This window comes from Alexandromys fortis, unplaced genomic scaffold (assembly GCF_014885135.2).
Source record: "Alexandromys fortis isolate MF-2015 unplaced genomic scaffold, M_Fortis_MF-2015_v1.1 scaffold_362, whole genome shotgun sequence".
NCBI lineage: Eukaryota > Metazoa > Chordata > Mammalia > Rodentia > Cricetidae > Alexandromys > Alexandromys fortis.
Genome location: NW_026068272.1, coordinates 496,470 through 511,713, shown reverse-complemented (window position 1 = coordinate 511,713; position 15,244 = coordinate 496,470). Strand labels below are relative to the sequence as shown.

Genomic DNA, 15,244 nt, shown 5'->3' with positions numbered 1-15,244 from the left:
GAGTCGCCATGATTCTCCCGCGCCAGACAGACACAGGTTAAGATCCTCCCTGGTAAGCCAGCTCGTGGGCTACATAGAATATTAGAAATGGGTTAGAACAATATGTAAGAGCTAGCCAATAAGAGGCTCCAGATAATGGGCCAGGCAGTGTTTGAAAGGATACAGTTTCCGTGTAATTATTTCTGGGCATAAGCTAGCCATGCAGGCGGCCGGGTGCCGGGGACGCAGCCCCGCCGCTCCTAATTCAACAGGGGTCTCTTGAGCCAAGGCAACATAAGACAGCACTGTCAAACGGACCTGATGAAAAAGAGCTGCTTATCTCATGATGGCTGAGGAGGATGGGGCAGGGGGGGGGGAGCAGAGGGAAAAAGAGGAAGAGCATCTGGGGTCACAATGACCTATGCCCTAAAGGTTCTACTGCCTTCTGAGAGGACCGTGGGCTGGAGCCTTTGCACATTGGCCTTTGTGGGACACTTAAGACCCAAATTATGGTAGATAAGCCCAAAACAAGTGAGTAGCATACTATCAGTCAAAAGGAAAACAGGAAGGGTGTGGCGCTGAGAGGAGGCGAGAGAAAATGCAGCTAATTTCTATGGTAGCCTGCCACTGGCGCACATGAAATCCAGGTATGATAGAACATCAGACAAACCCAAATTAGGAGACACTTTACCAAATAAATGATCTATATTTTTTTAAAATGTTGTTAATGCCAAAGAAATACTGAAGTTTTATTATAGGCTGAAGAGACATATAACTGAAGATAACACACAATTTCACAGTGAGTTTACTCTGCTACCAAGAACTCACTGGGTGACTTGGTGAAATTTAAATGGATCTTAGAACTGGACAGTAATAATGTATCAATTTTAATTTCCTCAACGGCATATGTAATTACTGGGAGGGGTCTTCACTTGCAAGAGTACATATCAAAGCATACAGAGTTTGTGTCTATCAAGGCAAATACTTATTTTCAAATGGCTAAAGAATAGATATGATTATATTGTCTATATTGTGTTGTAAACTTGATATAGCTTTGACTTAAAAGAAATAAATGTAAAAAAATATATATAAATGCACCAGGAGAACCGAGAAGATCACAAATTTTTAAAACAGAAACTCATGACAGGTTTTATGGCACATGCCCGATCTTTCAGCATTTGGAAGGTTGAGACAGGAAGATAGTGAACAGACCAGTTTGTGACACATAACAAGACCCTGCCTAGAAAAACCAAGCAAACAAAAACACAGAAACATACTAACATGCTTTACAAATGTATGGAACATTTATATTCAATTGTATAATAAAACTTGTATGACTATCAGAACATGAGATGTGCTTAATAATTCTCTCAAATTTTGCTGTTTTCCTCCAATTAGGAATTACACCAATCTACTAGGGTACATGGCCTCTCTCTGATAATGAAGTCCAGATTCTTGGCCAAAATAGTCAAATCTGTGTTAGCAATGCTTCTCATGGGTGTTGCCTTGTAAGGCTCATTTCTCTCTGGGTGCTAAGTATCATGACTTGACATAATCATCAACAATTCATTAAGATAGGTACTATTATCACCTGCGTTGTGAGATTAAATTGAGAATGCCCTTCAGGGAGTGTCAGCAGGGCATCTAGAGACAGAGTCCATCATCTAGATCCTAGCCCATGCTTTTCTCACCACAGTACAGGACCTTGCTGGGTTCAAGGCATTATTCTACTCACGGTGGCAGAGACAAATACGAAAGAAGCGAGTTCTCAGTGAAGCAGCTGTTTCTGTCTTCCTAATGCTGTAGTCCTCCCTCTCACCATGACTTTCTCAATGCTGCACAAACCCAGGGTCAGCACTTCTAGTCTCTCACTGGAGAAAGGTTCCTGAACACTGACACTCTACAAATGTTGTCTTTGAACGCAAAAGCGAAAATGCTTTCTTAATGTCCTGTGCTCAATGAGTTTGTGGAGTCTATGATACATAATCCAATTGATCATCTTAAAATGGAAAGAACAAATTACATAGGAGGAGCTTAGTGCTAAATATAATCACTTAAAAATAATTTGATGTGAGATAAGAAAAGCCAAAGAGCACCCTGGGAAATATTAGAAGCTCCAGAATGGTGACCTTCTGACTCTTGTGTTTCACTGGAAACAGATCTCCTCGGGAGCTCTCAGAAATCACAGCCAGGTTCTGGACCAGAAGAAATAGGACTGAAGAAGAAATGAGGCTTTGAATTTTTATATCTGTAAAGATTCTAATATTCTTTCATCTAAGTGATCTGAAAACGCAGACGCTGGACACTAGCAGAGGGAGAAGAATGAGATGCCACTCCACTGACTCAGTAGCCCCCATCGTGAACATAAGAGAAAGGAGGGCAGGTTTAGCATTCCTTCTACAGAATTCTGGTTTGTCCATCAGAAACCCGGCTGTAAAAATCTTACTGGGATTTTGAGAAGTACACACGTACTGAGTAAACTTTCCCAAAAAGCAATAGTCTAAAATGAAAGACATGACCTAAGAACCATATAATTATGTTCAAAGTTCTATGGGGGAAAGGGTATCCCCAACACAAGACAAAAAAAAACCCTATGGAATGTATACAGAACATGGAAATAAGAACAACTTGATCATTCAAATTAACATTAGCTATTCAAATTACCCTAATTCAGGAGCAATATTAATGCAGAAAGTTACAGGAAAACACAGCAGTGTATGCTTCTTGCTGTTAGTACTAGGTCAGAGAGGCCAGTGGCTTTGGTTTACCTCCAATGGTCTCACACAGAAACACCAACTGACTGCGTCTATTCCTGGAACTGCTCTAACCTCCCTTGTATTTCATCCTCTTGCACAGTGTACTGCACTGGGAACAGGGGTAATATGTGAAACAAGCTCAAAGATCCCGCAGTGGAAGGCACTGTTTTCCTGCATCCTACCTACTGTAACTGAAAACTGGGAATTTACTGGAATTGAGGATTTATTATGAGTCAGACAGCTGATAGCCTTTCCAACTAAAACATCTGCTGCACAAAGGCACAACTGCTACAGTCCATTTCCTCTAGGACCTGGAGAGGGACCAAGTTACTTGGCCCTTTTCTTAAAGACACAGGAGCTTGGAATGAGAAAAGGGATAAAGGGGATCTTGACATAACCTTCCAGCTTCTAGTATGTTCTGAAATGCTATTCAAAACCTAAGAAAATAAGAGAAAGAATGGCCATATAGGAAAGCAAGCAGCTCAGTGGAGTACTTAACAGCTTATGGGTCCTACACATTTGTGTCAGGGCAGCAGAAGCATTCCTTCTTTGGTATGTGAGGAGAGGAGGGGCACCATCAACACAACTGGGAAGACTGCAGTGCGCCCAGTCTTCCAGTGACTGCTTACTGGTGCTTCCATGGTCAGGAGAGAGAATAGGGCAGACAAGTTCTGCCTCTGAGAGTTTGTTTTTCTACCAAGACTCACAATCCATAAGCAAGCAAGCAAGCAAGCTACTTCCTGATTAATCCAGATACTACAGGTCACTGCCTTGTTTCTGCTAATCTATTTGCAACAATGGGTACCAAGATATTCTTCCCCAGCAATTAAAAAATAATGAGATTTTTCATGGATTTTAAGACTATACCTTAACTTAGAAGTTCACATCTGGTCCTGGTTAAAAAAAAAATAAGAATAAAGAAAAAAACTAAACTGAATGCAATGAGAAAGAAGGCAGAGTCAGGCAGATAAGATGTAAGATAACAAATCACGAGTCTCACGGTAAATTATAAAATAATAAAAATGGGTTAATTTAAGATGCAGCTAAAAATATGCTTGATCCTTTGGCCAAACAATAATGTAACTAATACAGTTTCTGTGTGGTTATTTGGGTCTGGACAGCCAAAAAACAAAAGTGCAGTCTCTGTTTACATGGAAGGAAGGGGAAAGGGGGAGGGAGGGCATCCACGAATCCTTCCTCTGGGAGTAAGGAAATTCTGGACAATGAACTACTCAGACAGATTGGGATCTATTGCTTTAGAACACTTAAGATTGCATATTTAAAACCTTAGCCATCAGTAATAAGTATTGAGCTTCATATCAATGTTTTTTATATATAATTTATATCTGTGGAACATAATATTAACACATTATAAACAGTTTAAAATGTGCACAGATAATAGAACGTCTACGATGGTGACATTAGACTAAACACAAATAATTATTTCCCCCTAAAATTGTGTAGGTTGCCTGTACAGACTGTGGTGTACTATCTGGGCCAGGCCAGACAATCTGCAGGTTCGACATCGCCCGGGCAGTTGGACAGACACTGGCAGGTATGCTGGTTCTCTATCAGCCTCAATGGGCTCCATAACTTACCATATTACTCCTAGCACAGGTGCAGAGAACTATGCAGCAAGCATTAGAATTCTAATTGTCTCAGTGACAAAGGACGTGCTTCATTCTGCCAGTTCTTGTCAACATGAGTATGGTAAACCTGACCTGAAATACAGATGAGCCCTGTCATAGGTCCAGAGGTCATAGCCCTGCTGTGCCATCTGCTTGACTCAGGTGTGAATGTGTCTATGCATGTTAGAAGCTAGGCAATGTGTTACAGTAGAAAGATCTCAGACTTTGGGGTCAGACTGGGGAGAATCATGGCTCTACTGTTTCTCGGCTATGTAACCTTCTATGGCTACCAACATTATTACTGTTACCCAAGCTCCTACTAGACTATCTGACTCACCTGTTCCCTGAAGGGCACACTAAACAAACGATGCCTGGCTGTGTATGTGAGCTCTGTTGGGCAAACCTAGCCTGTCTGCACAGAACCTGTTCCTTGTCTCGTCCTTCTTGCCCAGGACGAGAAACAGCAGCTCAGTCGCTACCTTCTGGAGACCTACTCTCTCCTGGCCAGATCGGTACATGTTTCCTTGGACTGAGTTCCACAGCATTCCTCGTGGGCCATGAATCAACACTGAACTAAAGTTAGAAGGGGATAGAGAGAGGGCTCAGTTAAGAGCACTTGCTAGTCTTCCAGAGGATATGAGTTCAGTTCTCAGCAACCACATGGTGGCTCACATTGGACTGTAACTCGAGTTCCAGGGTATGACATCTTCTGGCCTCTGAGGACACTGGGCATACGTGTGATGTATATACATATATGTATGCAAAACCCTCACACACATAAAATAAAAATAACAAATCTTTTAAAAATAAAACTTTAAAAAGGCAAAGTAAGCAATTAAGAGAAGACAAGTGGCTGGGAAGTGGTGGCGCACGCCTTTAATTCCAGCACTTGGGAGGCAGAGACAGGTGGATCTCTGCAAGTTTGAGGCCAGCCTGATCTACAAAGTGAGTTCCAGGACAGCCAGGGCTGCTACACAGAGAAACCCTGTCTCAGAAAATAAAACAACAACAACAAAGAGCAGACAAGTAAGCAAAGTACATGCACCAATAAAAATATACTGACTTAACAATACTGTAAGTTAGAAAACAGTATTTTTGGACCGCGAGGGGTGCACCCAACCACTGAGACAGTGGGGCTGATCTATTGGCCAGCTGGACTGTGACTGAAAATGCATGGGATAAAACCGGACTCTCTGATCATGGCGAACAATGAGGGCTGATGAGAAGCCAAGGACAATGGCACAGGGTTGTGATCCTACTTCATGTTCTGGCTTTGTGAGAGTCTAGCCTGTTTGGATGTTCACCGTCCTAGACCTGGATGGAGGGGAGAGGACCCTGGACTTTCCACGGGGCAAGGAACCCTGACTGCTCTTCGGACTGGAGAGGGAGGGGGAGAGGAGTAGGGGTAGGGGAAGAGGAATGAGGTAGAGAGGGAGAGGGGGGGAGGGGGAGGGAGGTGAGGGGCTGGGAGGAGGCGGAAATTTTTTCTTTCTTTTAATAAAAAATAAAAAAAATATAAAAAATAAATAAATAGAAAGAAAGAAAAAAAGAAAACAGTATTTTAAAATAATTAGGTCATTATTAATCTATTTATGTACCAATAAGTTTAGTAATAAATGGAAATAAGATTAAAGAGTATAAAAGGTATTAGGACACCACAAACTTAACTGAATGGCATAATAATACAAGTATTAGCAATTAACTCTTTTAAAACTACCAGTAGACAAGGAGTTTGTTAAAGAATGCATGTCTTCAGATTGCCTGACAAAATTGGGAGCATGGGGGTGGAGGGGAGTAGGGAGGGCTGAAGGGGAAGACAAGTGGAGAAGGGGAGGAGCGAGGAGAACATGAGAGAATGAGACAGTTGAGATGGAGGAAGGACAGAGATGAGAGCAGGGAAAGAGATATTTTGATTGAAGGAGCCATTATGGTGCTAACAAGAAACCTGGCACTAGAGAAATTCCTAGGAATCTCTAAGGATAACTCCAGCTAAGACCCTAAGCAACAGAGAGAGTGTCTGAACTGGCCTTGCCCTGTAGTCAGACTAATGAATATCTTAAATATTACTATAGAATCTTCATCCACTAACTCATAGAAAAGAGGCAGAGACCTGCATCGGAGCACTGGACTGAGCTCCCAAAGTCCAGTTGAAGGGTGGGAGGAGTGAGAATATGAGCAAAACAGTCAATACCATGATGGGTTCACCCACTGAAACAGTCTACCTGAGCTAATGGGAGCTCATGAACTCCAGCAGGACAGGGAAGGAAACAACATAGGTCCAAACTAGTCCCTCTGAATGTGGGTGATAGATGTATGGCTGGGGCAGATTGCGGGGCCACGGGCAGTGGCACCAGGATTTATCCCTACTGCTTGTACTGGCTTTTTTTTTTTTGGAAACTATTCTCTTTGGAAGGATCTCTTGTTTAGCCAAGATATAGTAGGGAGGGCCTTAGACCTTCCCCAAAGCAATGTGCCTTACCATCTCTGAGGATTGGATGAGGGGTGGAGTGGGGATGGGTAGGTGTAAGGAATGGGAGGAGGGGAGGGAGTGAGAACTGGGATTGATATGTAAAATGAAAAAAGATAGCTTTTCTTTGAAAAAGAAAAAAACTTGTAACAAGAGGTTGATAATAAAAAAAAAACCTTTTACATAGTCAATCTTTAAAAAAGTATGTTTTCAGACTTTCCAAAAATAGTAAGAATGTTCTTTTTAAAATCTACTTCATCAGACAAATATAGTTTTTATTTTCCAGAAATAGATAAGATATGCCCAACTTCTATGACTAATAACAAAAACTTCAATAAGTACAATGAAAAACTATGATAAAATAATTTTCCACTGTGAGCAAAGTTTATTCTTGGTCTAAATGAATAGATATAAGGAAAATAATACAATTAATCACGTAAGAAAAAAGCTTAGGAATCACATCTTGATTTCAACAAATGTGCAGAGAAAACTAAAGAGTGTGTTAAGTCTGTCACTGAGTCCCATTCCATCAGTTTCCACTGCAGAATACTCAAAGTTCACTGGTGCAGCCAGCTTTTGTCTGGATAATGTTAAACTACTTACTATTCAGATTTTAATTCTACTGCATTCTTCCCCCTAACTGCTCCCTAGTTTGGAGTTTATGTATTACTTCTTCAGATACATGGATACATTCAAACAGGTCCAACACTGTTCACCTTTGATCCATTTCCTCTCTCAAAGAGAGTATCACGTGTTTATACCTTAATCCACTCATGTGCTGTTTGCACTTTCCACAGGGTAATCTAACGCCTTTATTTCTTGGTTCTTTGGAAAGCAAGGATAGTTACATGGTTGAGTGGGCAATTAATCATTAAAAAGTATAAACATAGAAAGATACTACATTTGATCTCAGCCAAAGGCCCAGAGCCGATTAAGCAGGAAGAAAAGGCAGGTTTTATATGGCAGAGTTCTATATCAGGAAGTTACAGTCATATGATTGTAGAAGTCAATAAAAATCAACTTGAAATAACTAGTGTTAGCAAACGATTTCAACAAATTGCAGGATAAAAGCCTAGCTCCCCATTTTTTAATGTTGGAACCATTATAAGCCTGCATACTATGGGCTACAAGTAGAAAACGTAGTAGACGAGAGACCATTTATAATACTGACAAAAATTCAGTAAGTGGATATTAATTTAAATCAGAAAATTAGACGCTTACTCAAAGATGACATAAAGTCTGACAGCAGAATTAAAGAAAGATGGATAAATGGAGAAATATAATTTGTTACATGCTGGGGAAGCTAAATATAGTAAAAATGACAACATTCCCTAAATCATTATGTAGATTTAATAAAATACTGATTTTACAGAAGTTGATATTGGTATTAAAACACATGTTGGACAAAGAGGCAAGACTACCAAAGAAAAAATACTGAACTTACCATAGTGGTTTCAAACGATCAAATTTTAAAATTGTTTATAGGAAAAAGACTATTCCTATAAAAAAATAGGGTATTAGATAAAATAGGAAAAAACAGAATTCAAATATGAATAGAAGTGTGGAGTATGACAAAGCAGAAGCAATCCCATTAGACATGAAGGCAGGACTAGGGAGCAAATGAAGAGGGAATGGAGGTAAGGAACTACGTTACCTCTTCAGCCCACGCCACATGTGAAGGATAAAGCACGGACACGCATGTAGAAGAAAGGGAATAGAACACTCTACCCAGCTGGAAGGGAGGTCAATTTATAAGTCCCACGAAGAAAAATGTATCATACGTATTTTCAAATGCCACTCTAAGTAAAACTTCTGGACCCTCAAACAGATCAAATATAATATTATCATCAAAGCAGACAAAGAGCGCAGAAGACACAGGCTGATTAGTGTTCTGTGATATAAAGCTACCACCCATGGTGTGTAACTGCAAAGAACTGGTCGTGAGAGATGGGCCTGGAGAGATAAGCACCCTGACAAGGCAAGGAAACAATTATTTTTGCTAGAGCTATTAGATTAGGAGGCGAAACAAACATGACAAAAAGCCAGCCAGACCTAGGATACAGGACACAAGCTTTGCTTCATGGTCCCACAATCTGGAAGCATCCAGTCCCAGATTTTGAAAATTGTTATGTTTTCTGGGTCTTGCCTGGTTATTTCTGGTCAAAAGATGTACTCTCTACATATTCCAGTAAATAAATCTGAGTTTTATTCTCCTGTCCCTGGGCTCTCTGCGGCCAGCCATCACAGTTACCCCACAATTACAGCCCCACCTGGCTCTTACCATGTTCTCTAGCCAATTACTGTAACCAGGAACTCTCTGGCTATCTTGAATCTCCTGCCAATCTCTAGTACTACGACCTTCCTGGAGTGACCATCCCACTCAGTATCCGCTTATTTTTCAAGGCAGGATTTCTTCTGACAAGCCCACAGAAAACAAGGGTATTTATCAAACACAGAAATACATTTCCATATTGTTAGGAAGTTAAGCTAATCTTTCATGAATGCTGTGGAACACCACCCCCTTTCCCCCCCTTTCTCCAAAAAAATAATTAAAAACAATTACAAGACATTCAAAGTATCACTATCATAAATAAGAAAAGGAAGAAGGGAGGGAAGTTTGCTAAATAGTAAATGTTAGGAGAATGGCTGATAAATATTATGAACCTAGAGAACTGGCTCAGCAGTTAAGAGACCAGCTGCTCTTCCAGGATCTGGGTTCAATTCCCATCATCCACATGGAAACTCGCAACTGTCTGTAACTTGAATAGAAAATCTGATGTCATTTCTGGCTTCCATGAATGCCAGGCACACACATGGTACACAGATTTACAGGGAGGGAAAACACCCATACAGAACTGTGGATCCCGTTGTTAATTAATTACCATGGACTGCAAGAAAGTAGCTTCTCGGCTGAGGACTGAGTGAGGCTCTGATGGATATGGGTATGGCAATGTGTCACTGGAGTCATTTTATCCCTATGCTGTTTTAGCAGAATAACAGTACTAGGTTTTCCTCTAGGCCCATGGTTTTCCTCTAGTCTCAGGTTCTTGGCCACTTTAGCACAGTTAGGTATGTATTCTATCTCATGGAGTAGACCTTCAAGCCAATCAAAACTGGTTGATTACCCCCATAACATTTGTGCCGTTACTACACCAGTACACCTTGCAAACAGGTCTTCGCTGTAGGGATACTGAAGATTACTTTTCTCCTCTGGTGGTGTGCAAAGTATCTTCCAGCACCAGGGGTGCTAGTCAGGAGGAGCAAAGCTTCTAGCTGGCACCAGCTCAATTTCTCCGTGTTTGATGGCATTAGGAAGTTGTGTCTTCAGCAATACACACTTACTATTAGATTATGAAGAGTAACCAAGAGCCTTGGCAGTAGAACTGTACAAATGTACAGAGAGCGAGAGACTTTGGAGCACTCAGCTCTGAATGGGATGTTTTTATCAAACCCCTCTCCAGACATAACAGGACAGCACACACAAGACCCAGAGAGGTTCAAAGTGGACAAAACCCAAGTTCTGGGAAAGGGAAGTAGAAACAAAACCCCACTGTTACCCAGGAAACTATCTGAATTAGTATCTGCTGGAAAGGGAAGATCAGTTTCTCTGACAGCGTGCCACTGGGCACATCAACCACACTCCAGGGAAGGACCCAGGAATTGCTGGCCAACACAAAATGAACTCCATGTTTTTTGTGCACTTTTTGTTTTGTTTTAGTATTAATTTTCTTTTAGTTTGACATTTGATTTTCTTTTTTTCCCTCATCTTTTCAGAGAGGGAGCGTGAAGCTGACTAGGTAGGGATGTGGGGAGTATCTGGGAAGAGTTAGAAGAGGGAACAGTATGAATGAAATATACTGCAGAAAAAAATTCAATAGAATTTAAAAAAAAACCCAAACACATAAAATAAAATAACTAGAAAATAAACTATGACATATTAACAATCAGGTGTTCTGCCATTGCTGAAGATAGAAACCATGTAAAACATGGATAAAAGACATAAGGATTTGGATATAAACCACCCTCCATGGACTTCTAAGTTTAAGTACTTTGTTCATGAATGGTGGCACTGGGAAGGAGGTGGAACCTGGGGCAAATGAGGCCTCACTGGAGGAAGTGGATCTCAGTAGGGAGGGGCGGGCCTTGAGGTCTGTAGCTTGCTGACCTGCATCTACTTCCTTGACAAAATGAGAGGTCTGCAGTTACTCAGTACCATGGAGCTACCAGCTACCATAGCTTCTGTGCTATGATAAACTTTACCATCCCAAAATACGAGCCAAATACAGCTCTTCACTTTAAATTTCGTCTGATGAACTTTTGGTCACAGTGATGAACAATGTAACTAATGGAGAAAACATGTAGGTGCCGAGGAGTGGGCCATTCCGATGGTAAGTCTGACAACGCAGTTCACAGACCTTTTGGAACTGGTTTTGTGAAAGGAATATATTTGGAATTTGGAACATGCTAGAATGTTGTAAGAAAAGCTTAATGGGATGTTCTGATAGGAATTGGGAAAACCAAAGTGGATGTAGAGGGACAAAGTGGATGTAGAGGGACAAAGTGGATGTAGAGGACAAAGTGGATGTAGAGGGACAAAGTGGATGTAGAGGACAAAGTGGATGTAGAGGACAAAGTGGATGTAGAGGGACAAAGTGGATGTAGAGGGACAAAGTCGCCAACTATGTAATGGAAATAAGTATAAACTATTAAAATACCTTTTATATTTTTCTTAGAGGTCATTTTGTAGATTTCAGTATAAAGATTCTCTATAACTGTAATTAAATATATTCCCAAGCAATTTATATATGTGTATGTTACTTTAAACAGTATTGCTTTTTTGCTAGCAGATAGGCCGCTTTCTACCTTTTTTGTTCATACAATGAACTACAATAAATTACTTTAACAATATTTGTTTGATATCCTTTTTTAAAATTAAGTAGATGTTTCTATATATACAATTATAGCCTTTAGAAACAAAAACAGTTTCATTTTTTTATTTCCAAGCACATGGATTTTTTCAAATTTATTTTTCTTGCCTGTGGCATTGGTTAGCACACGCAATACAACACTGCAGACCTTGGGAGCTTTGGGAAGCTTTCAGTAGGAGAACACATATACTCATACACCCTTGACCCAAGAACAGATCTCTTCCCTTGAGGAAGGTCATCCTCATTGAGCTTTGGGGAGAACACACAGGGAACGGTGAAGAACAGACACACCCTAGCCAATCAGATCATTGGAATCAACTCTGGCAATAAGTGAGATAACAGATACTATGGTCAGACACAGAAGTGGTTAAAGCAGACATCCTTACCGTTCTCGGACCTCAGAAGAACATGTTGATATCCTTAACCACAGTGGGGATGCTCCCTTCCACTCACAGTTTGATAGACATTTTTAATTATAAAGGAGAATTAAATTTTAACTAATGTTTTTCTGGTTCCTATTGAGATTAACATATGATTTTTTCCTTTAATTCACTAATGGGATTAATTAAGTATAATGATTTTTGTGTGTTAAATGAATTATATTCCTGGAGGAAAGTTCACTTCAGGATGGTGTGGTATTATGTTTTAAACATAGTATTCACTTTATGGCTGCTATTCTGTTAAAGGTTTTACATCTATAGAGATAACAGTCTGTAATTTCTATTCTATCCTCATCAACCCCAAAATTTCCTACTATTTCTTATACATGTGCAACAGAAAACACTTTGAAACCTGAGCCAGAGATATCTAGATATCACCTATCCATTTACTTACAGATATTAAAGTATCAGATATTGTTTTTAGATCATTTTAAATCAAGGCAGGGTCTCAACCGGCATAAGACCGATTTTAACTGTTTTGGGACAAGAAAACAAGAGGATCTAGTGAGTACTAAAGATAATGTGGAAAAAAATCACTCTTCTATCTTTATTTTGTATCTGAAATTTGAAAATTCAACTTATAAGGGTAGCATAACAAGAAGAAAAATTCAAAGTTCAAGAAACAGGAAAATGACATTACCATAATGGTAAACAGAAAAACAGTGAACCCCATGTGTTGATCTTGGAAACTAAGAGACTGATTTCCAAATGTTACATATAACTCTTCTTTTATAACTCAGGAAAATAGAAAGAAAATAATATGGTCATTACAAAATAGGATAAGAGAGCCACAGAACTTGTTCAAGTTTACCCTAACAGTAAATGGCAGGTTTGGGAGAGGAGATTTGTCCTCTAACCCCGACAACAAAATAACTCTACCTAGTTATGGGTCATTTGTTGTTAGCTATACATACAACGTGCACACAAATTTGTCCAGACATTATATGACAGCATTAGCTTAAAGAACAGAAATCTTAAAGCATTACAGCTCATGTGGAATGTTCTGAGCTAGTCTAAAAGGAAATATTCTCAAAGCAAGAAGGCTGGTGAAACAGACAGCAGCTAGAACAGAAACCACAGAGGTAATTTACTCTTTTCAAAGGGCCACGGGCACTGACCAGCTATCAGCACGCTGTCGTCTGGCCATCTCGTGATTACCACCTTTTACCTGTGTGTTCTCAAGCTAAGAAAGTGGGGCTTCTGGTAGCAAAGACAGGTAAAAATTTTCTGGAGACAATCTGAACCCTAGAGACTGAGAGTCCAATCCAATGTACTTCAACAATGGTCCTGCTAACTCACCTGAGGATTTGAATATACTCACTGTCGGAATCCAAATCCTCAAATCTTCCTGAAAATAATGTTGGTGAAAAAAAAAAAAAAAAGCTTTCTTTTCTCCCTACTCCCTTAGAGGAAAATTCCAGACCTTAACCTTTGTAACTGCTAGGTAATTTCAAAACAGACAGTACTATCACTGAGGGCAGCTTATTGAGACTAACTTCTCAACAGTATTCCTGGATTGCATTAGCTACAGCGCTGGGCCCGCTCTGTCATGAGCTCTTGAATGGAGGAGTAAGTCATCTTGCTCACAGAATTTGAAGTCAGGGCCTTGATGGAATCCCAGCTGGGCTGGCACTTCTTTATGAGGCTAAGCAAGTTTGTAAGTGTGTATTACATGGGCTCCCTCATCCACAAAATGAGGATAATAAAAATATCTATTTTTTCATCAGCAGATTGTTTACCAGAACTTCAAAAGTAATTACAGCTTTCACTGTCTATTGTAATATTTAGAAATCCATCATTGAAACTCCAGGTGAAAATAAGATTATCAAGAAGAGAATAAAAACCTGGACCTAGAGTTCAGTTATACAACTACTCATCAATCTCAGAGAATCTGTGAAAGGTCCTTGGGGTACCTCCAGCGTCTAGAAAAGTGGCCTGCATTTGAGAGGGAGCCAGGCCACACTCACTCAGTGAAGAAAGAGTCTCATTCAGAGTGAAGAGCTTTTGTTGGGGGTGTTTGCTGTTTTGAGACATAAAGCTATGGGTGCTGGTTTGATCGCAGCCCCCACAACCCTGCGCAAGCAATGGGTTCCAGACACAAGAAGAGGTGTCTTCCTTCACAGAATCAGTCACCCAGGGCTGGCAGAGTATAGAACAATCAAGAACAGTGGCCCAATAACAGATTCCGAATTAAAGGTTGATGGGGGAAGAAGTTATGGTAGGCTGTTATTACATAGGAGACTGACCATAGCAATCAACAGTTGACTTTATACTTCGAAAAGCTGGAAGAAAGGATTATTAAGGTTTTAACCATAACGAAGTTATAGGTGTTTAAGGAGTTACACATGTTCACTCTGATATAAATAATACAGGGTATGCATATATCAAAACTCCAAATGGTACTCCAATAATGCATACAATTTTTGTTTTAATGTACCAATTAAAAACAAAATTTCCAAAAAATTGGGATCTTGGGGGTGGGGTGGGAGGGGGTAAGGGGAGATGGGGAGAGAAAAGTGAGAAGGGGAGGATGGGGGTTACTTGGGGAAACGGGATTGTTGGGATAAAAGAAGGTTGGAGAGGGGAGCAGGGAAGCACATATCTTAATTAAGGGAGCCATCTTAGGGTTGGCAAGAGACTTGGAGCTAGAGGGGCTCCCAGGTGCCCAGGGTGATGTCCCCAGTTAGTTCCTGGGGCAGCTGAGGATAGGGAACCTGAAATGGCCCTATCCTATAGTCATACTGATGAATATCTTGCATATCACCATAGAACCTTCATCTGGCGATGGATGGAGATAGAGACAGAGACCCATACTGGAGCACTGGACTGAGCTCCCAATGTCCTATTGAGGAGCAGAAAGAGGGAGAACATGAGCAAAGAAGTCAGGACCACAAGGGATGCACCCACCCACGGAGACAGTGGGGCTGATCTATTGGGAGCTCACCAAGGCCAGCTGGACTGTGACTGAAAAAGCATGGGATAAAACCGGACTCTTTGAATATGGCGGACAATGAGGGCTGCTGAGAAGCCAAGGACAATGGCACTG

At 40.5% G+C, this 15,244-nt stretch overlaps 1 protein-coding gene and 1 long non-coding RNA gene across 2 annotated transcripts in view; one reads left to right on the top strand and one right to left on the bottom strand.

Moving 5' to 3' along the window:
- The window catches only part of LOC126494599 (uncharacterized), a 17,332-nt gene extending 2,120 nt beyond the window's left edge, over window positions 1-15,212 (top strand). The window contains exons 2-3 of the long non-coding RNA XR_007590040.1: window positions 4,200-4,290; window positions 14,968-15,212. This is a non-coding gene — a long non-coding RNA (uncharacterized lncRNA). The remainder of the gene's footprint in view (window positions 1-4,199; window positions 4,291-14,967) is intronic.
- Window positions 1-15,244, bottom strand: part of Babam2 (BRISC and BRCA1 A complex member 2) — a 313,631-nt gene that overhangs the window by 107,707 nt on the left and 190,680 nt on the right. The gene's annotated exons all lie outside the window — the stretch shown is intronic.